General features: G+C 43.4%; 1 long non-coding RNA gene across 1 annotated transcript in view; it reads right to left on the bottom strand.

The window, feature by feature from the left end:
- Positions 1 to 240: 240 nt before the first annotated feature.
- The window catches only part of LOC121293741, a 176883-nt gene continuing 149258 nt past the window's right edge, over positions 241 to 27865 (bottom strand). The window contains exon 4 of the long non-coding RNA XR_005946592.1: positions 241 to 328. This is a non-coding gene — a long non-coding RNA (uncharacterized LOC121293741). The remainder of the gene's footprint in view (positions 329 to 27865) is intronic.

Raw genomic sequence — 27865 nt, 5'->3', positions numbered from 1 at the left:
GGCAATAAACGCTGGACTAGTTAGCAAAGCCCACATCCATGAAAAAAAAAGTCAGCACCAGTTTATAAGTGAAATTTTAATGCGTATTTTAAAATTATTTATACAAGAAAGTGCAAAAGTTACGATCTGTAGCTACATTGTAGCATAATCTACCCATTTTTGAAAATTTGAGGAAAAATATATAAATATAAGAAACTTAGGTTAACAGAGGCCCACCAAGCCTGCTCTATACAAAGTAACATAATTTCGCCGTTCCCCACCTTAACTCCCGGCATCGCTCTTGTCCAACAGCTTCTGTCAATCCCCCAGTTTAAGTTCTTCCCTCCCCCTGTTTAAAAACATGACTTGGTGATATTAAATGTTCATGTCACTTCAATTATCCTTCTCAACAGATATCAATCCTGTTCTCTTTTGAAGTAGATCCCAAATCAATGTACTCCATTTGTTCTACATTATCCTGGAGATAGTGAGGCATTGCCAATCTTTGAGCTAACTTCAGACTGGTGCCAGATAGTCATATGTTCATCATCGAAGTTAGGTGTTTTTTTTTTACTTCAACCTCCTCTGTAGATTCCATTATTTTAAAGGGTTGTCCCTCTTTAGTCTTATTCTCTTGTGAAAATAGAGTTCAGTCATTTGAGGCTTTTTCCTTCGATCTCATCACTCATTGTTGGATGGACCCTTTTGAATGTATGTATCCTTTGTGAGGGAGACTGACCATGCATCACCACTAGGTTGGTCTGGGCAATGTCAAAAATATATATGAATATTAAGGTGTGCCTGAGGAGATTTTGGCCACATGATAGAGAACCATTGCTCATGATTCAAATTAACATCTTAGAAGCATAGGGCAGAATTGCCCGGTCCCATTGGCAGCAGGTGTCTTGGCAGGCACAAGCAGACAACATGGTGAGAAAGCCAAAGATCGATTATATGCTCATTTCCCACTGCTGCACATTGGGAACCTAATTTCAATACTTTGGCACCTCCTTCTAAGCCTTGCTCGCTGGAATCATGCCACCACATCAAATTTACCACCAACATTGGTGTGAGTTAGAACAGCATGATTCTTGACTGCCTCTAAAAAGCGTGCACCTGGCAAACTGAACTTCGGGGGGAACCTGGAGTTGAGTATACACAACCTCGTGGGACAAGGCAGCACAGACTGAAGGAAGAACACAAGCACATCCTGGGTGGGTGGGGGATGGCGGTGAGGGAAGTGGCCACACACTTGGAAAAGCTTGTCAAAAGTGAGCGTTCTTCCACTGCTGAGACTGTTCATCAGCAGCTTCATTGACATGCTTGGAGTCGGGCCTCTGACGATATTGCCCACTCAAGCAATGCAAAAGCATGAATGTGCTATTACTTTTCACCCCTCGGGCGCAGACTGCATTTTAGGCGGTAACAGAGCAATTGGCCGACTGGAGAAGTCGTAGAATCTCCTTGTGAAAGGTGGCCATGGCACAGTCACTGGTGGAGATGCTCACAGCCCCTTGCAATGTCCTTATTAAGGTTTGGACCAGTATCCATTATGGTTCAAGCTAACAGTGCAGCCTTGCAGTGCGAGTTCAGAGGATGCTTGCGCCTGAGCTGAGAGCACAACATGCAGTCCAGTGGGCAAAGCTGCTGCCGATCGGTCAGGTGGAGTGGAGCAGAGGTGGGGCAGCCATGAAGCACACTACACACTGGCCATCCAAGTGGTGGCCAGTACTCTCCTGCATGGGCAAAGGGGCCTTAAGACTTAACCAACAGAGGTTCTTAGGACACACATGCTAACCCATGCGTCTCTCTCTTTGATCCTGCAGGAGGAGAACATCAAGATCATTGAGCCTGGTGATTTAGTGGTATGTCTCATGGTTTTCAGAGAAGAAGAAAAAGGGTGCAGTAGAGGCACCTGGCTCGGCAAAGGGAGGAGCACCTCCCTCAAGACGAAGGGGTGGCAGGGCCTGCAGCTCATGCAGCTGGAGATCCACAGAGAGCCGTTGCTCATAGGTGCTTCACTAGACCCAGAGTCTATAGCCGGCGCTGGTCATTCCTGCAGATGACTGAGAACCAGTATCATCGAAGGATGTGCATGTCTAGGGAACTGGTCGGTCACATATGCCACCTGCTGCAGGATTTGGTGCCATGGGGGCATAGAGGGCATCCACTGCTAGTGACCGTGAAAGTAACCACAGCTTTCAATTTTTACGCCAGTGGCTCCTTCCAGTGCTTCACAGGTGACCTGTGCAAATCTTGCAAGCCTCTACACACAAGTGTATCCAGGAGGTCATGGACACTACCATCTTGAAGGCCCAGGACTTTGTGCATTTCACCTGGGATCAGGAAAGCCAGGAAGCAAAAGCGCTGGAATTGGTGCAGATCTCAGGTTACGCACAGGTGCAGGATGCCACCAATTGCACAGTCTTCAATGATGCTGCCCTCAGGATCCTCATCCGAGATGCTCTTGGCGCTGGGGTCAGGGTCAACATTGCCTGAGGCCAATGTGTCAGATGTGCCTAGGGCAAAAAAAGTGGATATTATTAGTGCTTGGCAGCCGCGTTGAACACAGAACCATGGACTCAGAATAGCATTGAGGGTGGGATGAAGTGGTGTAGCATCCACACGTGGGTGTTCACCGCTGACCTCACCAACAACTGTGAAACAGTCCACATCTCTCTGGCCAGCTCCAACGTGCGACTCTCGGATGGAGTGAGGACCTTGATGTCTGGCGCTACATCCCTTGTCTGGGACCTCTCCCGTTGATTATGCAGGACAAGATCGCGCAGAAAGACAGATGGAGAGAGTGTGAGCAAGGCGCATGCCAGGCGTGCATGTGTGCTGAGTGGAGTCATGGACGGGATGAGGAGGTGATCGCCAGAGGAGATGAGTCCAGATGGAGATGTGAGGGTGTGTGTGAGAGAGTGAGTGGTGATGTCCCTTGAGCTGGCAGTGAGTGAGATGCCAGTGATTGTGTGATGGGCTTGTGGGTGTGTGAATTGAGATTGAAGAGATGGTTGACTTACCCTGTCGAAATGGGTGAGATCATTCATCTATCTTCTCCACTGGATGGCCACCCTCCTGTGTGCAGCGTTGGCATTGACCACCTCTGCCTCTGCCTCCCACGCCGGAGTGGTGAGACTGATAGGCCTCCTGCGGCCAGAGCAGGAGTAGAGGACGTCACAGTGGGCTTCCACGACATCCAGAAGGTGTCCCAAGGAGACGTCACTGAATCGGAGGGCTTCACTCTTCTTGGCTTTCAGGACCATGTCTTCACCGGAGCAGTCCTGGGCTGCAAGCATTGGGAAGTATGCGCGTGGCTGCATTTTAAACATGGTGCCCGGCGTGCAGAAGCGGTGAGGCAACGGCATGGCAGGCCAATCAGAGGCTGGCTGCCAACGATCCCGTGACTGTATAATTTATGAGGTGGGAAGGGGGCAATATGGTGCGAAAACCCACCATTGCGGCCAGTGGGTCAAACGTCTTTTGTTCACGCCTGCTACCACACTTAGCGCAAATCTGGAATGATTCTGCCCATAATGTCAGACCTTGGGACAAACTGTGAGCCAAAAGTAATGAAACTGGGTTGAATCTTACGCCCATTTAATTGGCATGAAGCTCTCCCAGCTTGAAAAAGCAAGTTACTTTCCTGGTGAAAATCTGCAAGGCACTTTTAACCTTCTGTTTTCCATGAGGCTGGAAGCATGCCCTTCCAACATTCCCACTTTCACCACATTTTATGGAAGTAAATTTGTCATTTGCCGCAGTTGATTGAGCTGCTGTGAAACTAGAGGAAATTGGTCGTGACCACAGAAGTGGGACAACAGGTTCCAATGCCATTTAATGGAGCAAAATTAAAGATTATTAGTCCAGATTCAATTCTGTCCTTTGTATAGCCAAATGTGTTCTTCTCAAATATGCCTAACACAAACAAAGCACTAAAAAAAGGAACCAAAATGAACTGGATATGTACGATTACTTACAGCAATAAAAAAAGTTTGGTAAGTACCTTTTAAATCTGGAAAACCCCAAAAGACAAATACTGCGGAAACCTGAGATAGAAACAGGAAAATCTGGAAATACCCAGCAGGTCAGGCAGCATCTGTTCAGGGAGAAATAAGGTTAATGGCTTTTAACCCTGAGAGTGAATGGGTTGAAATGAGGCTCAATTTTTCAGTTCTGATGTAAGATTGTTAACCTGAATGTTGACACTGTTTCTCACTCCACAGGTGCTACCTGACATTCTGAATAAAATTCTAGCATTGACAGTTATTTAATTTCTTTTCAATGCATTCTGTTGTGTAAATTAACACGAAGCTGTAGAAATTCATTTAGGGCAGTTTTCAAGCACTAAATGGGCATGGGGGACTAGCCCTGAATAGAAAGGTTGAGAGGAACTGGTCTGTGGGCCTCATCTGAGTCATCAAGACAAAGTGCTTGCGCATGCTGCACCTCCACAGGAAGCTTTTCCAATTTGAATTTCAGGTTACTCGTCTAGCCAGCAGCAGCCTATGAGATCATTTCTGATTGTGAGGGAGGGCTAAGGGTAGTGGGTGGGGGTGTAAACTAGGGCAGCAAGAATAGGGGAGGGGGGGTTCTAATCAGGGCCATGAGCAGCCACGTACTCCTACTCCTCTGAGCTCCACATCATTTAGAGCATTTTAAAGTCACTCTATCAGTCGTGGTCACCAGCCAGAATAGTGCATCCGTGTCTTGTAAACGTGAGCAGTGCAGGCCCGGCTCCTGCTCCACGGAAGGTAGTCAAATTTCACAGAGACTGCCAAAAAAACAGGCTCTTTGCATGTGCTTGTAAAAGGTCCAACACCTGTTTTAGACAGCTGTCCCAAATTCCTGAAAATGATCCAACCAAATTTGGGGTCAGAAGTCCTTCAGGGGCTCTGAGGGAACAGGACTTTGTTCCTGAAAACAAGGCCTCATGGCACCCATTTTACACTCGTAAAATGGAGTTCAATTCCTCGCCCTAAATGTCAGGTCTGCTGGGTGCCTTTATTTTTTCACGCATTTCTTGTTAGAAATATACTATTATTAGGTGCTGCAGAATCAAATGCCAAAATCTGTTCATCACACTCAGAATGTTTGTATTACAGTTTGGCCAGTGATTTTTAAAAGATAAACTTCCCTTAAGTGGGCAAGTAGGTAGCAATGGTTGAGAAGGTGCTCAGCCTTGATTTACTAGTTAATCTGTCAACACAGCTGCTGCAGGTTCCAATGGATACTTGCCATGCAAGTGTTAAGTAAAATGGTAAATATAATGTCTTTTGGACAAATTTATGGAGAGTGAGGTGAAGATCATTGTGAAGGCCAACAACCTCGACATACTCAAAACATAATCAAAACTGCTGGGCCCTCAGAAGCAACTTTTGTTAATTGCTAAGCATGTACACAATGTTATGAGGAAGGACTGGGGTAGGATGGGGTTGTTTTCCTTGGAACTGAGTGGGCTGAGGGGTGGCTTGATTGAGGTGTACAAAATCATGAGGGACCTAGACAGAGTAGACAGGGAAGACAGAGAGGTCAATTACCAGGAGTCACAAATTTAAGGTGATTGGTAGAAGGATTAGGGGGGGTATTAGGAAAAACTTTTTCACCAAGAGGGTGGTAGGTGTCTGGAATTCACTGCCCAGATAGGTGGTTGAGGTAGAAACCCTCAACTCATTTATAAAGTACCTGGACCTGAAGTGCGGTAACCTGCAAGGCTATGGGCCAGGTGCTGGGAGGTGGGATTAGAATGGGCGGCTAATTTTTTTTCAGCCGATGCAGACACGATGGGCTGAATGGCCTCTTTCTGTGCCGTAACTTTTCTATGGTTCTATGGTTATTGGAATAGTAAAGATACAAGATGCACATTAATAAAACCTACAACAAAGTTCTTGGCCTGAAATCATATCTGTGGTTGGCAAAGGAAAGCATAGTGAGGGATAGTATATACACATGAAACGTTTGTCAAGGACAACCACAGTGATTAAGAAATACCCATAAAAAATGCACACCATCCTGACTTGGAAAATATCCCATTTCCTTCAATATCATTGGGTCAAAATCCTGGAACTCTCTTCCTAACAGCACTGTGGGTGTACCAACACCACATGGACGTCAGCGGTTCAAGAAGGCAGCTCACCGCCGCCTTCTCAAGGGCAATTAGGGATGGACAATAAATACTGGGCTTGCCAGTAATGATCACGTCCCATGATTGATTAAGTAAAAATGAAAACTCTATTTCAGCACAATTTCTTGAACGCAATAAGAGTATTGTACCTACACCACTTGACAGTCTTGAAGCATTCAAATTTCTGAAAGTTAGCCAATCATTGAAGAATTAACTGAACTCAAAGACTCCAAAGTTAAAGTAACCTGAATCCAAGCTCTGACATCTGCTTTGTGAAATTTTGCATAGCTAAAGTTTATTCAAATGATGTTTTGATATTGTACAGAGAGCAGTGAAACAAAATTATGCTACCTTAAAATACATTGTCAATGAGCTCCCCCAGTTGCTTGGCTGGTTAGGGTGCAATAAGAGGGTGACAATTAAGGGCTATCCATTGATGACATGGCTGATAACTGCAACGTACAACCCACACACATGTGCAGCATACATACAATGAATGCTATGCTGCTACATGTACAGCAGTGGAAAGTCCAACTGCTGTCATGCAAGGTCAGATTGCTGCCATGATGATTGTGGTTTACAGCGTGTAAAGGGGTTTGAAGTGTATCACAGCAGTCTAGCATCTTTCTTCCAATAGATTACTAGCATTGCTGAGGTGCCGCCCCAGGGAATGACAATATCTCCAGGGTGCATGAACCTGCTGTCCTGTGTCAAGAAGACAGCACTCATCCTATCACCACTACCACTCCGGCACTGCCTGTCAGCCAGCAAGCCCACACAGCTGCCACCCATGTTGAGGTGGTGCAGCCTCAGGTGGTAGAGGTTGTGAGTTTGAAAGGTGCTGTTGAAGAAGCCATGGTGAATTGCTGAAGCGCATCTTGTAGATGATACTAAATGCTGCTACTGTTCATTGGAGGTGGAGGGGGCAAATGGTTAATGTGGTAGGTGGGGTGCCAATCATGCAGGTTGCTTTGTCATTGTCAAGCTTCTTGAGTTTTGTTGGACCTGTAATCTTACAGTTAAGTGGAGAGTATTCCAACACATTCCATGACTATCTTCTGCTGATGTCTTCTGAATGTGGGTCTGGGGGACGGTCTCCTGGCCCACTATAGATACAGGACATCTATCCTCCACAAGGCGTCCAGTGCAATGATCAACAATCTGGTGATGGCCACTCATGGCATTGGGCCCTTGTTGATGCAACCAGGCAGGAAACAGCATAGTTTGCGCTAGCTGAACTCACTGAAATGAGCAGGTAGCACAAAGTTGGTGCGCTACCTGCATGACGAGCAATGAGTGTGGGTTAATCATGCATCATGATCCCATGCCTGTCAAATTTAGCCTCCTATACTTTCAGGAAAATGTAAAGGGAGAAGGCAAAAGTACATGTAAGTACATGGAGGGAAAGGGGAAGAAATGTATATGATCGTAAAAATATGCAGGTAACTGTTTGTGGTGGCGTCATTGGTAATTTGATGGAATATATTCAAAATAATTTGTGTATGCAGAAAATAATTAGAGAATCTATCAGAATTTCAGCTGCCTCTGCATTTCGCCACGTAATTTAAATAAAAGATGACATGCACAGGATGTTCCTTTTTCTGAGTCAAGAAATCCCATCTTGCTGTAATAAATCCATAGGAAGTCACGGTAAGCTGTCTGAGACAACCTCACTGAAATTTTCAAGATTACACGGGGACTGAAAGGGCTGAAGCAAAACAAAGTGATCACTGTGATGAAGGCTCACAAATCAGGGAACATAGATTGAAATGAGGTGGTTAGAAAAGAAAGAAGAATGAACAAACTTATGCCAGAGAGGTCAATGTGGATTTTGGCAACAGATAATAAATATAGACTAAAGTGTCTACATCGACGCATATGGAGTCTGATGTTGGTTTTACAAGTACAATATATATTGAGGATTACGAAGGCTTACTCACAATGATAGCATTTTTGGAGGGTATTCCAATTTGGTGACCAGGTGTTAGATACTACATCTGTCTGATAAGGCGTGAATTGTCAGCAATTTTCTTTTTTAGGCTCTGCTAAAACTCACCTAATTAAAGTGTGAATTAAGCAACCAAGTTGCTATACTACTGGGACAGTCAGCAGGTTGAGCTTGTAACATTAAGAAAATAAATATCATGCAAATATTTTCGAAAAAGGCTTTAGCAGCTCAGTTCACGCTTCTTCGTTCAAGAATAATTTATTCATGTCCTCACAAGATTTGTTTTTATAGTTTTCTTTAAGAAACAGCAGTGACCCTTCAAAATAATTGCTTCAAGTCGAACATTTGGCATCAATTTAGCCACACACAGTCAAGTATAAACTTAATAGAAGCATGTTCTATGTTTTTCAGAAAATGAATTTAGTCCATGCTGAAATCAATAAAAAAAATTCAACGTGGGTTATCTCATTTTTAAAAAAATAATATAAGCCCACGTCTTTGAAGACTCTTTGGTCAGTTGAAGGGTACTGCAGATTTACTGAATAAATTAAGTTTGGAGTCATGTACTGTAAGACAGTAGCACTTAACCTTTAATGATGTCATTATGTATTTTTGAGATGAATCATTTGCTACATTTGGATATTTTTTCAGTCACAAATTTCTCCAAGAGGTGTGGGTCTGACTACCACAGTACAAGTGCAGGACACTGATGGACTTTTGAGCCAATACCATTTTCTTGTTCCTTTATAATCAAGCAGAATCCAACAATGTTGAATTCAATTAAGAGTGATCAACTTTATGCACTATATATCTCTCACATGACTCATACTTAGTATAACTTTCCTCACATAACAGTAGTACACTATACCAAATTAATTTATCGTGTGAAGCAATTTTAAGTGCTTCTCGAAGGCGTAAGGCACAATACAAATGTAATTCTTTCTTAATTACCTTCAGTTTTAATAAATATTGGACATGAAAAGCATCTGGTTTTGGAAAGAGACATGATGAGGCTAATTGCATATTTTGAATACATCAGTTTCAAACACTTTCTTATTATACTTTGAGAGTTGTAGGGTTTGATGAGGTGGGTAAAGGTTGTCTACAATCTGTTTTTAGATAGTTTTGTTAAAGATTCAGCATTTCATGGGGCTCAGGCTGGTTTTACAAAAATCTTACCAAGGGTTAGATCGCCATATAAGTAAGAAATGATTCACTGGAGCTTGCAGTTCAATGACATTTGCAGAAGCCAGCGATATCAGTTTTGCATGAATCCAGCTCAGAGTTCACATATCTCATATTAAGAGATTACTTCCAACAGTGTTACGACACTTCGGAAAGAATTCGGTCAATACTTGCCAAAACAGCTGAAATTGAGTAAAATAAGGTTCCTTCTTTAAAATAAAATTGCCCTGGTCTTATCTGGAAACCTGGAAGTGTCAGCAGTGCTCATTTGGTACTATTCTCACCTCTGAATCAAATGATTGTGGGTTCATGTCCCATTCCAGAGAATTAAGCACGTAATCTGGGCTGACACTGGAATGAGTGTAGTCTTACACTGCCAGAGTGACCTTCTTACAGAGGAGGCATTAAACTGGGGCCTTGACTGCCCTCTTAGGTGGAAGTATAAGATCCTGTGGATGCATTTTGAGGTAGTGCCGGGGAGTTCTCCTGGTGTCCTGGCCAATAGTCATCCATCAACAAACATCGGCAAAACAGATTATGTGGTCAGTATCACACTGCTGTTTGTGGGACTTTGCTGTGTGCAAATTGCCTGCCACGTTTCGTCGCTTACAACAGTGACTGAACTTCCAAAGTATTTTGCTAGCTGTAAAATGACCTGGGCTGTCCTGAGGTTTTCAAAGGTACAAACCTTTCTTTCTTGAGAAAGAGGTCTCACTTGCATGGTTCAAGCCATATAATGGCAGATTTTGTAACTACTGGACTACTTCCTACTTTTTTCTTGTTCTTTCATGGGATGTGGGTGTCATTGGCAAGGCCAGCATTTGTTGCCATCCCTAATTCCCCTTGAACTGAGTGGCTTGCTAGGCCATTTCAGAGGGCAGTTAAGAGTCAACCATATTGTTTTGGTCTGGAGTCACATGCAGGCCAGACCAGGTAAGGATGGCATTTCCTTCCCTAAAGGACATCAGTGAACTAGATGGGTTTTTATGGCAATCGGTGATAATTGTCATAGTCACCATTACAAAGACTAACTTTATATTCCAGATTTATTAACTGAATTTAAATTCTACTAGCTGCCATTGTGGGATTTGAACTCATGCCCCCAGAGACTTAGGCTGGGTCTCTGGATTACTTGTCCAGTGACGTTAACACTCTGCCACTGTCTACTGCTAAGTATGGATATGCCATCACAGGGTTATACAATGAAGCCCTGCTTCTGTGGAACCAACTCTAATGGACAGGCCATTGCACTCGGATGCCCAGAAGCTGCCTCCCTTGGCAGGTTCTCTTCTTGCAGCTCTCCGTTGGCCAACGCTCAAAGGGCAGCCAAATGAAAAGGCATAAGGATACACTCAAGGTTACCCTAAAACACGGAGGCATTAACACCATGGATTGGGAGGAGAATGCTGCCGATTGCTCGGTATGGCGCCACCTGTTCAAGGCACAAAGCCACTTCAAGGCACAGTGGCTTCACAGCGCGACAGAATGGCAGTGGGTGGCAGAGGAAGGAGAAGGATGCCAACCCGGGGCTGCGATTTCCACTCCCCTGCGCAACAGCGTGCCCCCACCACAGAAGAACGTGTGGATCCAGAATTGGGCTCCTCGGTCATCCGAAGTCTCACCAAGCCTGGCGGATGTCATCCTTGATTCCGAGGGGCTGCCGACAACTGTGCGGTGAGGGTGCAGGTCCTGCTGTGAGAAGGCGCAGCTCCCACCACTTTCCTGCCAACATAACCAGGGACACTACCAAATGTTTTCTGGGCACAGACATTGTGGCAGAAATTTTTCTAGGGCGGGGGAGAAAGTGAGGGGGAACGGGGATGGTTTGGAGGTCCTTAAACAACATTGAAAACATTGTTTGCCAACTTCTGCTCAGTGAAACATTTCATAAATTCCCTGTTGGTAAGGGGAGATAGCAACATTCTTAATAATATTCTACTGCCAAGTCTCGTTTTTAACATTAGAGAGGGTTATTCATTGTTTCTTTTTTTTGCCAAAAAGCTTTCCTTCAAGGTCATGAATTTCCCAAAAGAAATTTATTAGAATCCATTATATTCATACATTTTCCTTGTTTGACTGGTTTGTCAAATTCCTTTGCCATATCCAAGCTTTGTCAGAGACTTTCAATAATATTAACTTTACGAAAAATAATGAGCCAGAATTTGCTGGCAAAATAACGCCAAGTTATGGGTGATCATCATTATTAGCGTTAAAAAAAAATCCAGTGATTTGTGGTGAGGAAGAGAGGTGCCATGAGTTTCGAATCACCAAAATCGAAGGCTATTTTCCTTGCAAAAAAATGGAATCGACTGTCAACCTCCAAACTGCTGTCAAGAAATTATTGCATTTGTGCTGTAAATAGGAATTAAAGGCACCACAAAAAGTTGGAGCTGCTACTTAATGGTGCGAGAATCCTATTAATGAGATAATTTATATTTCCAAAGGCTTCCCATTTTGAAACCAGTCAGCAACTAAATGATGGTTCTGCACTGACTGGGAGTAAAGTCAGTGCCAACTTCATTTCAGGTTGGCAGAATTTAGTTATCTCTCACCACCCTTAATCACCACCAACTGCCCATAAGACCATAAAACATAGGAGCAGAAATTAGGCCATTCGGCCCATCGAGTCTGCTCCGCCATTCAATCATGGCTGATAAGTTTCTCAACCCCATTCTCTCGCTTTCTCCCCATGACATTTGATCCCCTTACCAATCAAGAACCTATCCATCTCGGTCTTAAATACACTCAATAACCTGGCCTCCACAGCCTTCTGTGACAATAAATTCCATAGATTCACCATTGTCTGGCTAAAGAAGTTTCTCCTCATCTCTGTTCTAAAAGGTCTTCCCTTTACTCTGAGGCTGTGCCCTCGGGTCCTAATCTCTCCTACTGATGGAAACATCTTCCCCACGTCCACTCTATCCAGGCCTTTCAGTATTCTATAAGTTTCAATCAGATCCCCCCTCATCCTTCTAAACTCCATCGAGTATAGACTCAGAGTCCTCAAACGTTCCTCATATGTTAAGCCTTTCATTCCTGGGATCATTCTCGTGAACCTCCTCTGGACCCTCTCCAGGGCCAGCACATCCTTCCTGAGATACAGGGCCCAAAATTGCTCACAATATTCTAAATGTGGTCTGACCAGAACCTTATAAAGCCTCAGCAGCACATCCCTGCTTTTATATTTTAGTCCTCTCAAAATAAATGCCAACATTGCATTTGCCTTCCTAACTACTGACTCCACCTGCAAGTTAACCTTAAGAGAATCCTGGACTAGGACTCCCAAGTCCCTTTGCACTCCAGATTTCTGAACTATCTCCCCATTTAGAAAATAGTCTATGCCTCTATTCTTACTACCAAAGTGCATGACCTCACACTTCCCCACGTTGTATTCCATCTGCCACTTCTTTGCCCATTCTCCTAACCAATCTAAATCCTTCTGCAGCCTCCCCGCCTCCTCAATACTACCTGTCCCTCCACCTATCTTTGTATCATCTGCAAACTTAGCCAGGATGCCCTCAGTTCCTTCATCTAGATCATTAATGTATAAAGTGAAAAGTTGTGGTCCCAACACTGACCCCTGCGGAACTCCACTAGTCACCGGCCGCCATCCTGAGAAGGACTCCCTTATTCCCACTCTCTGCCTCCTGCCAGACAGCCAATCTTCTATCCATGCTAGTACCTTGCCTCTAACACCATGGGCTCTTATCTTACTGAGCTGCCTCCTGTGTAGCACCTTGTCAAAGGCCTTCTGGAAGTCCAAGTAAATAACAGATTCTAACAGATTTGTCATCCATGACCTCCCCTTGATGAAACCACGCTGACTTTGCCCTACTTTACCATGCACTTCCAAGTATTCTGAAATCTCATCCTTAATAATGGACTCTAAAATCTTACCAACGACCGAGGTCAGGCTAATCGGCCTGTAATTTCCCGTCTTTTGCTTCCCTCCTTTCTTAAACAGGGCGGTTACATTAGCGATTTTCCAGTCCTCTGGGACCCTCTCTGAGTCCAGTGATTCTTTAAAGATCACCACTAATGCCTCCACTATCTCTTCAGCTATCTCCTTCAGATCTCTGGGCTGTAATCCATCTGGTCCAGGTGATTTATCCACCTTCAGACCTTTCTGTTTTCCTAGCCCCTTCTCCTTGGTAATGGCCACCATACTCACCTCTGCCCCCTGACTCTTTTAAACATTGGGGATGTTACTCGTGTCTTCCACCATGAAGACTGACGCAAAATACCTATTCAATTCCTCCCCCATTTCTTTGCTCCCCACTACTACTTCTCCAGCGTCATTTTCCAGCAGCCCTATGTCCACTTTTGCCTCTCTCTTATCTTTCATATATCAAAAAAAACTCTTGCAATCTTCTTTTATATTACTGGCTAGTTTACCCTCATATTTAATCTTCTCCCTCCTTATTTCTTTTTTAGTTGTCCTCTGTTGGTCTTTGTAGACTTCCCAATCTCCTGGTTTCCCACAGCTCTTCACCGCATTGTATGCTTTCTCTTCAGCTTTTATGCTGTCCCTGACTTCCCTTGTCAGCCATGGTTGCCTCATCCTCTCTTTAGTATGCTTCTTCTTCCTAGGGATGAATTTTTGCTGTTTCTCCCAAATTACTCCCAGAAACCCCTGCCATTGCTGTTCCACTGTCTTTCCTGCTGGGCTCATCTCCCAGTCAATTCTGGCCAGCTTCTCCCTCATGCCTCTGTAGTTGCCTTTATTCAACTGTAATACCATTACATCCGCTTCCAACTTTTTCCTCTCAAATTGCAGTGTAAATTATGGTCACTTCCTCCTAATGGTTCCTTCACCTTAAGCTCCCTTATCAAATCTGCCTCATTACACATCACTAAATCTAGAATTGCCTGTTCCCTAGTGGGCTCCACCACAAGCTGCCCCAAAAAGCCATCTTGTAGACATTCCACAAATTCCTTTTCTTGGGATCCACTACCAACCTGATTTTCCCAGTCTACCTGCATATTGAAATCCCCCATGATCACTATAACCTTGCCTTTCTTACAAGACTTTTCTATCTCCTGGTATATCTTGTGCCCCACATCCTGACCACTGTGCGGAGGCTTATACATAACTCCCATTATGGATTTTTTACCTTTGCGATTCCTCAACTCTAACCACACACATTCTACATCATCTGACCCTACATCGTTTCTTGCTATCAATTTAATTTCATTTCTTACTAACAAAGCAACCCCACCCCCTCTGCCAACCTGCCTATCTTTTCGATAGGATGTATATCCTTGGAGATTTAGCTCCCAGTCCTGATCCCCTTGCAGCCATGTCTCCGTGATGCCCACCACATCGTACCTGCCAATTTCAATCTGCGCCACAAGCTCATTTACCTTATTTCGTATACTGCGTGCATTCAGATACAACACCTTCAGTCCTGTATTTCCCGTCCCCTTTCTCATTGTCGTCCCTTTATCTGATGTGATTGAAGTTAGATTCCTAGCCCTTTCCAAACACTCTGTCCTATTTTGTGTTCTGGGCCACTGCCCTCGTCAATGTATGCGCATCCGCTAATTTGTAACTAATTGACAGTCACAATGCCATTTCCACAAGTAACAGATGCTTTGAGTTGCTATAAAATGAATAGCTTTTACATATGGGCAGCAGCTGTCTTCGGCAACTGAATATTATGGATTAAAAAAACCCAATCAGCAGAAAAACTCAGTACCACCAATTTTCCTACATCTAATTTGGTGATAAACATGGTTCAATTAATTAGCTCCTTCAGAGCTTTGTTAGCCATTTAGATCCTTACATTTCATTGGTTAAAGAGGTAGATTTATTGGTCTCGTCATTCACCAATGTCCCAAATGTTCAATGATTTTCAGCAATTTGCACCATAAGATTAGTTGGGGCTGGGGGGTGATGAAGGGTGCTCACCATGAGATATTCTGCTTCAGCCAATTCTGAGTCTATGATATTATTTTGTCACACACAAGAAGCACTGACAGATTGGTTATACAAAGCAAACTGCGAGCAAGTCATTCTAAATTTACTGCAGTTTGGTGAGGCAATTTATACTGTCTCTATAAACCCAATCCAAGCAAATTCATTGACTATAAAAGAAGTACTAAAGTGACATTAGCAGCACTTACAATTGGTTGATTAAGCTTTAGTGAAAACAAGAATGACAGTGGATTGATTTAGTTTTGCCCTGAAGTACATTGTACTGCATGGACTAGGTAGCTCTTGGATCAGCTGATCCTTGTAAGAACAATTCAAAAAAGGAAGCATGGTTGGATGAGCTGAAAAATTAAGTTATTGGTGATATCCCAACACTGCACATGGCAGGAAATTGGAGCTTGAGAATTTGCATTGCCCCATGCCTTAGTTACACTTTGGGAAAGAATGTACCTTTGAGATGTCAATTGCAAGCTGTAGGAAGTTCCATTTTTAGGTCGCACAAAGACATTAGATCAGTGATCATACTCCACACTAACTCAAAGCTGAACATTTACCCTCTGAAAAGTGATTTTGAAGGGACCACCCTAACATTTTGGAAAACTGTAATCATTGATTAGTCAACTTTTCAGTAATTATCTATCCAAAATAACCTGGAATAAATGAAGAAAACTCACATTTAAACATTGAACAGTGACAACACTTCAAAGGTACTCAGTGGCTGTAAAGTGCTTGGACACTTTCTGAGCTAGTGGAAGGTGCTTTATAAATGCAAGATCTTTCTTCCTTAAAGTTTCCTTTCAATCCTACATAACCACCAAACTCTAGATCAGCAATCTTCCTTTGACATAGTCCTTTCATTAAGAAACATTATCAAGGAATTTACCAAGGGTAAGCTTTTGAAATATGTATTTTGCAGGAACTGCTTACTAGGATTACAGAGCAGGATAGCACACAATGAATTATCAAATAGCAACCCTTAGGGTCCAATCAATGGACACAAACCAGCTGAAGTCAAAATTAATTACTGCCCTATAATTCTTTTAAGGGTTTCCAATGTCCTCTAATGAATGGATATCTTTGAATTATTGGTGCCATTAACCTATAAATTTCACACAACATGAAAAGGCACATCCCTCTTTTGAATTTGTATTTTGCAAACAGTTATCTGTGAGCCTTGCATGACCACATCTTGAATTCTGCAAGTCTTTCCTTAGAATTTGCTGTGTGGGCAAACTTGAGAGCTGAAGGCTCCATTATCATAAAACCCACAATGCTAAGCTAATGTCGGAACAAAAATTAATTATCAATAGTTAGTGCTCCATCTATGAAAATTTCATTTAACTTACATGTTGCTGATGCATTTTGTTCCCACAAAGCTGTTCCAGTTGATAGCTGTTGTTGATTTTCTATCAGCAAATCCCATTAGAATTGAAGATAATTAATTACCAGCTGATATTCAGTTCTAAGAAATATTAGAATCTTTAAAGAACTTACTTTGTCAACAAATATACAGATCTGTTACCCTGAGATAATGGATAATATAAATATAATATATTACTTCATTGTAAATGATACCAATGTCTGAAATAGAATTTAATAAATGATCCTTTCTCTGCATGGACCACAATTCAACTCAATTATAAAAAGTGACAAATGACAGTATGCAGTCAGGGAATACAATTTCTATTATCCTTGTCTGCAAAGTTAGCACTACATTACATGCCAATGGATGAGTCATATATAACTGTAGAGCCAAAATAAATCATGATGACTTTGATTTGTACCGAACCGATAGGATTATAAAAGCATGTCATGACAGAGCTGAGACATTGGGATGGGAGTCAAAGATTAAATTCACAATCAGCGAGTAAATTGATGCAATTAAATGTGTACAAATTTGTCAGTGCCCCCTTCTCTAGTTTCTTCATTCAAAAGCAAGATGCCAGATTTTCACAACACTTAAATTCCACTTAGCAAACAAATTCACATTGTGTTCTGCAGCACAAAACCAATTTAATATATTAGACGGCAGGAAACAAAAATACTTGTGATAATTTGACTCCAGGGTTAGTTGAATTCCTCTAGTTTCTGCAGTAGAATGGTTACTCAAGCTGTCTTAAGAGTTTTTCATTTATGCAAATATATTCAAAATTCACAAATGTCTGTGGTACATTTATATTCAAAATAGATAATGTAGCAGGTTGTTGCCAGAGACAAATATAACAAAGGAAAATTGATCTGGGCAGGTGTTGACAACATGGAATGACTCAGAGAAATGTTGCCTGGGTACCAAGTGGGCAACACATTTTTCAAAGATTGACTCATGGTCAAACAGTCCAAGCTCAGCCAGAGATGGTTAAATGTGTATTTAAACTGTAAGATCGTATGATTTTCACATTCATGAAGGAACATCAGTCTCATACGTTGGGGTAAAATTACTGGTCCCATGGGTGAATTTTATAAGGCCTGCAAGAGTGGGGAACGTAGCGGGTCAAGTGACTTAATTAGGCGGGAGCTGAAATTTTGCTTTCCCAGTGGCGGGTTCAAACTTAGCAATTAACTCAACGGCATATTTGTGGCAGGTCAGGCCTCACACCATTCCGTGGCACGTTCCTATTTGTAATACATGAATGCTGATTATATTAAACTGTTTTGTAATTACATCCTACCTTCAAGTTTAAGTCAGCATCACAGAAGAATCTTGTGGCACCCAGTTCATGTCCGTTTAAAGGTGGCGTGCAACAGTCAGCTTTGGGCAGTTGCGTCTGAGGTCATTGCCTTTCCTTGTTGAACACTGTGGCACAAGGGAGAGGAGCAGGAGAATGGCAGCTTGCATGGAGGCTTGGGCCTAGCAAGAACGACTCAGGGGTGACGGAGGAGGCGGTGGTGTGGAGTGTTTTGGGAGGGCCTGGGGGCAGTGAAAGAGGGATCCAAGGAAAAACAGAGGGTGGTGTTAGGGGCACGGAGGAGCAAAGTGGAAAGGGCCTGGCATCCTGGGTGTTCTGGGGGTGGGGTGAGGGGGTAGTGGGGAGGAATAAGCCACTAAAGAACAGTCAGTAAAGCTAAGAAAATGAGGGGCCTAGAGGGTAGGGTCAGTACTGTCCACACGTGGGCTGGTTTCAGGGTGTGGGCTGGCAGGGTTTACCAGGCTTTGAGTTTCATTTCAATTATACCTGTTGAGATTGCTCTTAATTGGAAATGCCCTTTACACTGCATAGAAGGGAGGGCCAGCTGATCCTGCAAGTTCAGTCATGTCCCACAGAGTGGTGAGTACAAATTGAACATTAACTTGAACATTCAATAAAGAATGCATGCAAAAACACAACATAGTTTCTTTCACAGTAAAGAAATGTCCCTAATTCCCTGAAACCATCAATGTGTGCCAACTATGAAGTTTGCCAGTATATTTAGCTTTCTGACTAAGCTAGTCTCAATAAATAATGATGCACACTTTAGAATGAGTAAAGTGAAAACAATGTAATGTGAAATAATTACAAGTGAAATTTCAATTTGAAAAACACCCCTGTCACCTTTGTGCCCTCAATAACTCTTACGCTAATGGCAATGAAGTTGGGCAGGAAAGTTACAGTCGTGATGCAGAGCCCCCCTGTTAGTCCAGGAGGCTCCTTAATAGCCCGCCTGCTGCATTGCCAACTGACAGTGGGTTTTATCATTGAAAGGCTTCCCCCACCGCGTGATCATACGTGTCTCCCATGTCTGCCATCGGCAGTCTAAATTTTAATTGGAATCACATGGGAACTGGCAAAAAAAAGCAGGAGAGCAGAAGCGGCCCTACTTCCGGCTCCACTGTCAGGAGCGGTGTGCCACAGTTAAAATTCTGCCCAATCTGCCCTATGTGTGAAGGGAGAATTGCTATTTCAGTGTTGTAACCCTATCTCTATCCACTCTCTCCGAATGTGATTTCCTAGGAGGAGCACGACATCAATGAATTCACCTGAAAAAGTTTAGTGTAATGCATTATATATTTATATTGTGAATGTGACCCCTGCGCAAGAAAGGAGGGGAGGGTGCTAGAACAGTAACCAGTTTGACAGGTCAACTGGCCGACTCCAGAACACATTGAATGGGGGCAGAGTCAGAGTCAGAGCCCTGGTTATGATCTAGCTGGCGAAGCTGACTCAGTAAAGAGAAACCTTGAAATGGAAACCAGGTACACAGGGTGAGAACTCAATTCTCAAGTATAGTGGTGAGCGGTTTCAGGGAAATTGCTATTCTGAAAAGTGTCTCTAGCCCAAGAACAGGAACAGTGTGGTGCACTTTCTTATTTCCTATATTACAAGGAGCATTTTAGAATAGATTAAGATTCACAATGAATGCTATTCTATTTGTTAACATATTATACGCAAAATAAATCACCTGTTAATTTACAACAAGCTTCATCCTACGAGAGTACCTAACAGCCAGCTTTCCAAAAGATAGTAGGAATGCACATGGGAAATCCGTGAGATTATAGTATCAAGTTCATTGTTATGACCCTGGGTTACATTATTGTATGACTAAATACTGTTCAATAAAGACAAACTCCTGATCGTATGACAGACAAGACCAAGTTACAGGAGAGATTGGTGACACTGAACCCAGGGAATACCGAGTCAAGAACAAAAGCTTGCAACAGCATTTTAAAAATGTTTTTCAATGAGCTGTCAAAGTTGATAATATGTAAACAATGCAATTGCGGTGGTGGTTGATACATGTAAATTAAGCATATTTTATTTATGTTATTCAATTACTTCATACCAAAAACATGGCTTTAAAAATTAAAAATGGAAATCTTTGCAGCCTGCCACTTAAACCTGGAATAATTAGTTTTAATACGGTGATTAATGTAAATTAAACGTGAGCTACTCAGACCTTTTTACAAAGCTTTTAACAGCAGATGTTTGTTATTTTGTAAATTAATGCCACAACTGCAATGTTCCCAAATTACCTTTCTTCTTTTCTCATGCTGATTGGATGAGATGGAAGCAACTGGGCTAAAGGATATAAAAGCATCCGAAACAAAAATGAGAATTAAGTTCCTTCAGGAAGGGTAAAAGATGTAAGGAGTTCCTGCTCTCAGCTAGCTTTATTGTCACTCAATCCCTGATCTGTTTCGGCAAGAGCTGGGGCGAGACCCACACGCATGCGCACACTATCTCTCGCTCTTTCAATATGGCATGTTAAGAGGTATTGCCACTGGAAGCCTTGCTGATTTGACCCTGTGGAAAAGATTGGGCTTGGCTGTTTATTCCACCACCACCACCACCCACCACCCCCCCACCACGACACCAACCCCCCCGCCCCCAGCACCACACCAACCCCCCCTGTCCCCCCCTCCCCCACCTCCCGCCAACCCCCCCTGCACCCACACTCCCCAACTGCCCCCAAGGTCAAGCAGTGTGCCAAAATAATGCCACCGTAAAAGGAGACCATATGAGCAATAATCACTTGGACACGGTACTGAAGGGCCCAAGCGTCAGTGAAAATATCAACCTAGCAGAGGATTCAGTGCCCTCAAGAGAGAGAGAGGGAAGAAAATGGTCAGAAAAGTAAAGTGGTTTGTGAGATTACATTTAAAATGTTGACTCCATTCTTGAATAGTAGAATAAACTCTGACACAAGTAAGGAAATAAGCACATTTGTTCCTATCCTCAACAATTTCCTGTAATTGGCATTATTCCATGATCAGGCACAATGTTATGTAAATACTTTTCAGCAAGCCAAAATGATATACAATTTCTACAGGAGTCCTTAAAATCCATGAAGGATGCACAGAACACTGCAATGTAGGGAGCACTCTCTGCTAAGCTAATACCTGGAGTCACCAAATGCCTAGATTTTGGACATTTAGGAGACAGAAACCTGAACAATGATTTAAAGTAGGTTCACCTTGGATAGTTTTATGAGCTCCTAAGAGAATTAAATTTTTTAAGGGAATTTTGAATGGCTGCTTGTATATTTTGACAGTTTTATGAGCATCTCAAAGAATTCCCCATGTTATTATGTGGCTTATAAATTCTATCCATTGTGGATACTGGGTGATTGGGCATGGGGATAGGGAGAAGGCATGGAGGGGTAGCTTTTGAGGAGGCATGTGGGATATGGAGGGGATATGCAGAGATAGGGGGTGGGGGGGGGCATGTGGGGTTGGTGGTGAGGGTTAGGATGCCTAACATTCATTTACAGAACTGGGCTGATGTTCCAGTGAAGAAAGGTGGATTTTCCAACCTGCCCACCTCAGCATCAGCTCACCTTCATTTATGCCACTGCCCCGTTTCGAGAGGCGGCAGCCCAATTCCAGCCCCCCACCCCCCAACCATCCTTCCATGAAGGTGGGCACTGCCTGCAGAAGGCAGGGTGGCAATGCCAGGAAATCTCCCGTCTTGCAATTCCTGCCTCAACGGGGAAAATCCGGCCCCAAGAGTTGGAAAGTGGATTATGCTACATTGATACTTTTTGGCTGATGAGTTGAACGGTCTCCTTCTGTGCCACAGCGTTCCCTGATTGCACGAACAAGGAGCTGACCCTGCCAGAAATTCCCCAAGATCAGCTTAACTGATTAAAATCTCTCCAACGCCCCATGTCAACATGGGGCCTGGTGTAGGAATTGGGCTGAAGGAGGGGTTGGGGTTTCCTGTGAACTAACAGTGCAAAGGATACTTGAAACTGACATAATGGACAGAAATTTGAGCTGAGTGGGCAGGCACAGGCACTTGAGCGTAAAATGACTCGCGATGACATCATCGCGCACTTGCATGACATTTTGGGCGGCAGCGCTCCCGCCAACAATAAACAGGCCTATTAAGGCCATTAAAGTAACGATTGACTGAAATTTTTTGCTGCTCAGGCGAAAAGGCCAAGCAGCCTTTGGATTTTTTAGGAAGCCTCATCCACGAGCGGGGGTGAGGTTTCCAACAGCAATTAAAAATTAAATAAAATTTTCAAAATTTTATTCAGAACATTTTCCAGCTCAAGTGACAGAATCACATGAGGGGACGTGTTTTATAACAGTGTTAACTTATTTGTTTTTGTGTTTTTAAACCTTCAGCTCCCTTAAATCGTTCCCCTTTTGGAAGTGCCAGTAACACGGAACCTTATATCCCTCTTTCCAACATTTGCAAGCACGGCTGAGATACACACACCCCAGAGGAGGCAACAAATGGGTTTGAGGAGGTAACAATGCATAAATGAACCTAAAACAAAAACAGAATTACCTGGAAAAACTCAGCAGGTCTGGCAGCATCGGTGGAGAAGAGTTGACGTTTCGAGTCCTCATGACCCTTCGACAGAACTTGAGTGAATCCAAGAAAGGGGTGAAATATAAGCTGGTTTAAGATGTGTGTGTGGGGGTGGGTAGAGAGAGAAGTGGAGGGGGGTGGTGTGGTCGTAGGGACAAACAAGCAGTGATAGAAGCAGATCATCAAAGGATGTCACACTATCACTGCTTGTTTGTCCCTACAACCACATCACCCCCCCTCCACTTCTCTCCCCCAACCCAAACCTCCCCCCCCACCCCCCGCACACACCTTAAACCAGCTTATATTTCACCCCTGTCTTGGATTCACTCAAGTTCTGTCGAAGGGTCATGAGGACTCGAAACGTCAACTCTTTTCTTCTCCGCCGATGCTGCCAGACCTGCTGAGTTTTTCCAGGTAATTCTGTTTTTGTTTTGGATTTCCAGCATCCGCAGTTTTTTTGTTTTTATCTCTGCATAAATGAACCTGCTGGTTGGATGACCACATGGGTGCCTCCAGTGACCATTATATTTCCTCAACTGTAAAAGGAGGGCAATTTCACCTGGTGTCACTTCAATCTTGAATATTGTATTGCTGACACGTCTAAACTTATCCACATGATTAACTTTACCTCACACTGGACTCTGCAGCTTGCCCCGAGATGTCTTATGGTTCCCTGGCTTCCAGGAAACATCATATTGAAAGGACTGCTTTTCATGGCTCCTCTGTCATCTGTCTTTGCTCTGCTGAACTTGCCTAAATGCACTGAGCACGCAGTAATGTATTATAATTTTCTAGGATGAGAAAAACTTCTTGTAAAGAGCAAGGAAAAGCCTGCCTCCAAAAATAATAATTAAAAACTTCAGAAATATTGAACAAAATCTAATTAACGTAATAAAGGCTTGGGGCAGAATTTTCTGTCTACCGGGCGGGCGGGCCTGACCCAATCTCTGGGGTGCGGGGAGCCGATCCCCGCCGGAGAAGCGGGCCCTGCCGTCATTTTAAGTGGGCGGGCCAATTAAGCCCCGCCCAGCATGATGTCCACTGGGAAGCGCTATGCGCTCCCTGTGCGGGCGGGGTGGGGGGGGGGATTCCCCAAAAGCGGGTGTGCGCCCTTCGCGCATGCGCATGAAAGAGCGCACATCTCCCTGAGGCTAAGTGCAGCCTCAGGGAGATCGCTTACGCTTTTAAAAAGATTAAAAATAGGAAATAAAATTCCCTAACATGTCACATGAGATGGGGCATGTTCATAAATTAGTGAAACTCTATGAATCTTTTTACAACCCTGCTTGAAACCTCATCCCGCCGCTGGATGAGGTTTCATGTTTTCTCTATTCCCCGCCGGGGCTCCTGGCCGACCCACCAGCCTTAAGGTTGGACGGGCAGGTCCTTTAATTGTTTAAGTGATCCTGTCCACGGCCTCAATTGGCCATTGACAGGTCGGCGGGCCCGCAGCTGATTTCGCTGCGTCCCCGCCTTCCTGAAAATTTAAATGGGGCGGGATGACATAGGGGGCTCCGCCCAACGTTATCCCGCGTCATTTTATGCATCGATGAGAGGGTCCCTGCTCGCCAATGGCAAAATTCTGCCCATGGTTACTTTGCAAAAACTACTACAATCCAGTGTGTCTCTCTTTGAGAGCTCAGTCGCCCATTTGTCCTCCTTGCACTCATTCAAAATTGATTTTGAAGGCCAAAAGTGCAATATCAGCGAAAAAGCATGCAAATTATGTCAAGTATCCACTGAAGTAGTTTTGCATTCTTGACCTTAGTGTGGCTATTGCACAGAATGTGTGCGAACACTAGCACAAAAACATATGCTGGATCAGGTCACCCAATAATCTGCAGCTCACTGTTGCTTAATCTGTGCTTGTGCAACTGATCAGATAACCTATCCTATATTGTTGACTTCCCAGAATGTAAGGTTATGATAAAATTGCATTAATATTTGGCTTGCGTGTGAAAATGGCCCAACTTCATATAATGATCAGAGACTAGGAATCCTGCAGCGTGTAACTCACCTCCTGACTCCCCAAAGCCTGTCCACCATCTACAATGCACAATTCAGGAGTCTAATGGAATACTCCCCACTTGCCTTGATGAATGCAGCTCCCACAACACTCAAGAAGCTTGGCAGCGTCCAGGACAAAGCAGCCTGCTTGATTGGTGCCACATCCACAAACATCCACCAATGCACAGTGGCAGTGTCTACAAGATGCATTGCAGGAATTCACCAAGGCTCCTTAGGCAGCACCTTCCAAACCCACGACCACTACCACCTAGAAGGACAAGGGCAGCAGACACATGGGACCACCGCCATCTGGAAATTCCCCTCCAAGTCACTGACCTGGAAATATATTGCCGTTCCTTCACTGCCCCGGGTTAAAATCCTGGAAGTCCCTTCCTAACAGCACTGTGGGTGTACCCACACCACATGGACTTCAGCGGTTCAAGAAGGTAGCTCACCACCGCCTTCTGAAGGGCAACTGGGTATGGGCAATGAATGCTGGCCCAGCCAGCGAAGCCCACATCCTGCAAATGAATAAAACAAAATGGAAGGCTATGATAAATTTACATCAATATGTGTTTTACGTGTGGAAATGGGACCTTTCTGTAACTGGGCGAAAATATAGTTAATGCATAAGGTGTTAATTATAGCTATAGCTAACCTTAATGCGCCTGCAGCATGCTGCTTGTACAAGGCTCCCAAATTAGCAGAGCCTGATACATAAATTATTATAATAATGAGGTTGATAAGATTAATATAATTTAAGTTTTAAATTTAGGATAAATGAAGGGGGTCATGTGGCCTGTTCTGAAGTCTGACAGTAAACCTGGGTTGTTTGATTGTTAGAAATCGAAGAAAGGTTTAGATTGCTTTACTGAGAAGGGGGTGCAAAGTATATGTTTGGAGACAAATGCATCAGTCTCAGCGGTTACAATGAGAATACTCCAAAGACCCCCAAAGTCCCAGAAGTGTGTGGTAGGTATCGGATTGTGAACAGTTGTGCTGCAAACTGTCCATTTACCACTAAAATGAAAGAGAATTACGGGTTAAAGATAGCTAATTAGCATTTCCACTTGAATGCAAGGCTAATGTATTTCAAGTTGCTCTGGGGGAGAGTTCAGAGGGGTAGTGCTCCTGCTGGACTCACAAGGAAACCTTGCCCTCTTTTGCCCCGGGTTTCCTCCCACATGCAGGATTCGCCTCCTGGAGCACTCACCATGTACAGGAGACCATATCCCAGTGTCCCTAGCAGGACACTATACCCTAGGGTCCCTAGCAGCTTCCTGCTCCACAATTCTAGGAACTAAACAGCCACATCCGGCCAACTTATCAGCCCAGATTGGGAAGGGAGAGGCATTTCTTGTCAAGAAACCCATAAGTGCTGGTTTCCCTGAACACTATGGAATTTGACTCTACAGCATACATGTGTTTTATTCTTAAACAGGATCCTTGTCCGAAAGCCAGCCTGATTAACAGGCTTGGTTCCCTGCCAGGTGGGGAACACTGCAACAGAGGTGGCGGCTCAAGAACAAGTAAGGTAATTTTGCTGAAGTAGAGTTGGAGAAGGGAGAGTACGTACAGCATGACACATAGGGTCTGGAGGACGATCGGAGGATTGGAGACAGATTGAGGCAGGGATGAAAGCTGTGTCAGGTCAGTTATTGTTGGGTAAGATCGGAGTTATGTCCAAAAATGGGCAGTGTCAGTGATTGCAGGGACGGGGTATACAGATTTTGACTAGTGGTTATTCATATTAGGTAAATCTCCTTTAGGTAAAGGTCAGGTTAAAGATTGTATCAAGCATTACAAATTTCCAAACCAGATTACTGTACCAACTTTAACACCTATGTGTTCTTTTGTTCTATTATTGTTGACATCTTTTGATGATCTGCTTCTATCACTGCTTGTTTGTCCCTACAACCACACCCCCCCTCCACTTCTCTCTCTCTCTCTCTCTCTCCGCCCCCCCCACACACCTTAAACCAGCTTATATTTCAACTCTTTCTTGGACTCGAACTCAAGTTCTGTCGAAGGGTCATGAGGACTCGAAACGTCAACTCTTTTCTTCTCCGCCGATGCTGCCAGACCTGCTGAGTTCTTCCAGGTAATTCTGTTTTTGTTTTGGATTTCCAGCATCCGCAGTTTTTTTGATTTTATCAGATTACTGTACTTGTTCATTATTTTGCACATGACTTCTGTCACTGTAAGCTTATTAGAGTTTCTGTAATTGTAGCAATATTTCTCCTTTTACTGCCTTTCAAACACCAGACAAATACCCTGGCAGGGTATCAATATTTGCTACCACAGATGAGGGACTTCAGTTGTGTTGAGAGAGCAGAAAGGCTGGGATTGTTCTACTTAGGAGCAGGAAACGTTAAAGAAAGGTTTGATAGTGTTCAAAATTATGAAGATTTTGATAGAGCTGAGAAAAGCTGACAGGAGGGTGGGGGGGTTACCAGATGACACAGATTTAAAGTAATTGGTGGAGGAGCCAGAGGGGAGATGTGGAGAATTTCTTTTCAAGCAGTAAGTTACGGTGACCTGGAATGCACTGCGTGAACATGTACCAGAATCAGATTCAAAAGTAACTTTCAGAAAGGCAATTGGATAAATACTTGTAGGGGAGAAAACATCCAGACTATGGGGAAAGAGCAAGGTAGTGGAACTAATTGGATAGCCTTAGCAAAGAGCCAGCACAGGCATGCATGGCCGAATGGCATTTCTCTGCGCTGTCTCATTCAGGTTTTATGATCTGGGAAGGCGGGGGGGGCGGGGATGTTGCACAAAGAATTTAGAGAACCACCACACCACCTGTTTGGGATTGGAGTAAGAACATTTGAGGCGATTTTTGATGACCCAGTATATTTGGCTGAAGTGAAGAGTGCTAAACTGGACTATTTTTCACAGGGGCATATGGGGTTGTGAAATCTATGACATAATGGCGTGAGAGCCAGATGAACTTTGGCACCAACATTTTTTTCTTTGTAATCATGTGCCCATCACTTAGTTATGTTGTCTCTGTTAAGAAAACTGAAAGGTCTTATAAATGTGTGATTTCACTCCTTTAAGCACAGAATAAAATTACAGATTTTTCACATTATCAGGGAAACATCTGTTAAGAAAGGAATTCTCTATATTGAGCTGTACTGTGAAAATTCACATTGAAGGGAAAAAGTTTCATTTCCTTTTATTTACAAGTTTTCCACTTAAGACATTCAAGTCGTTGGAATTTACTATTCAATATCAACATGATATGATGGGGTTTGAAATGCATCCTGTTAGATCTACAGTAGTAGAGATATACAAATTATAGCAAGTCAGCCAAAAAATTCCATGTTCTGCCTAATTCTTGTAAATCATGAATCAATTAGGTCAGAGCACGAAGGGCACAAGTCAATGACTTTGTTTATTTTACTTTTAATATTGAGGAATCAAGTTTAAATTGCACT

This window comes from Carcharodon carcharias, chromosome 22, assembly GCF_017639515.1.
Source record: "Carcharodon carcharias isolate sCarCar2 chromosome 22, sCarCar2.pri, whole genome shotgun sequence".
NCBI lineage: Eukaryota > Metazoa > Chordata > Chondrichthyes > Lamniformes > Lamnidae > Carcharodon > Carcharodon carcharias.
The sequence above is the reverse complement of the archived record's forward strand: the minus strand, read 5'-3'. Positions and strand labels throughout refer to the sequence as shown.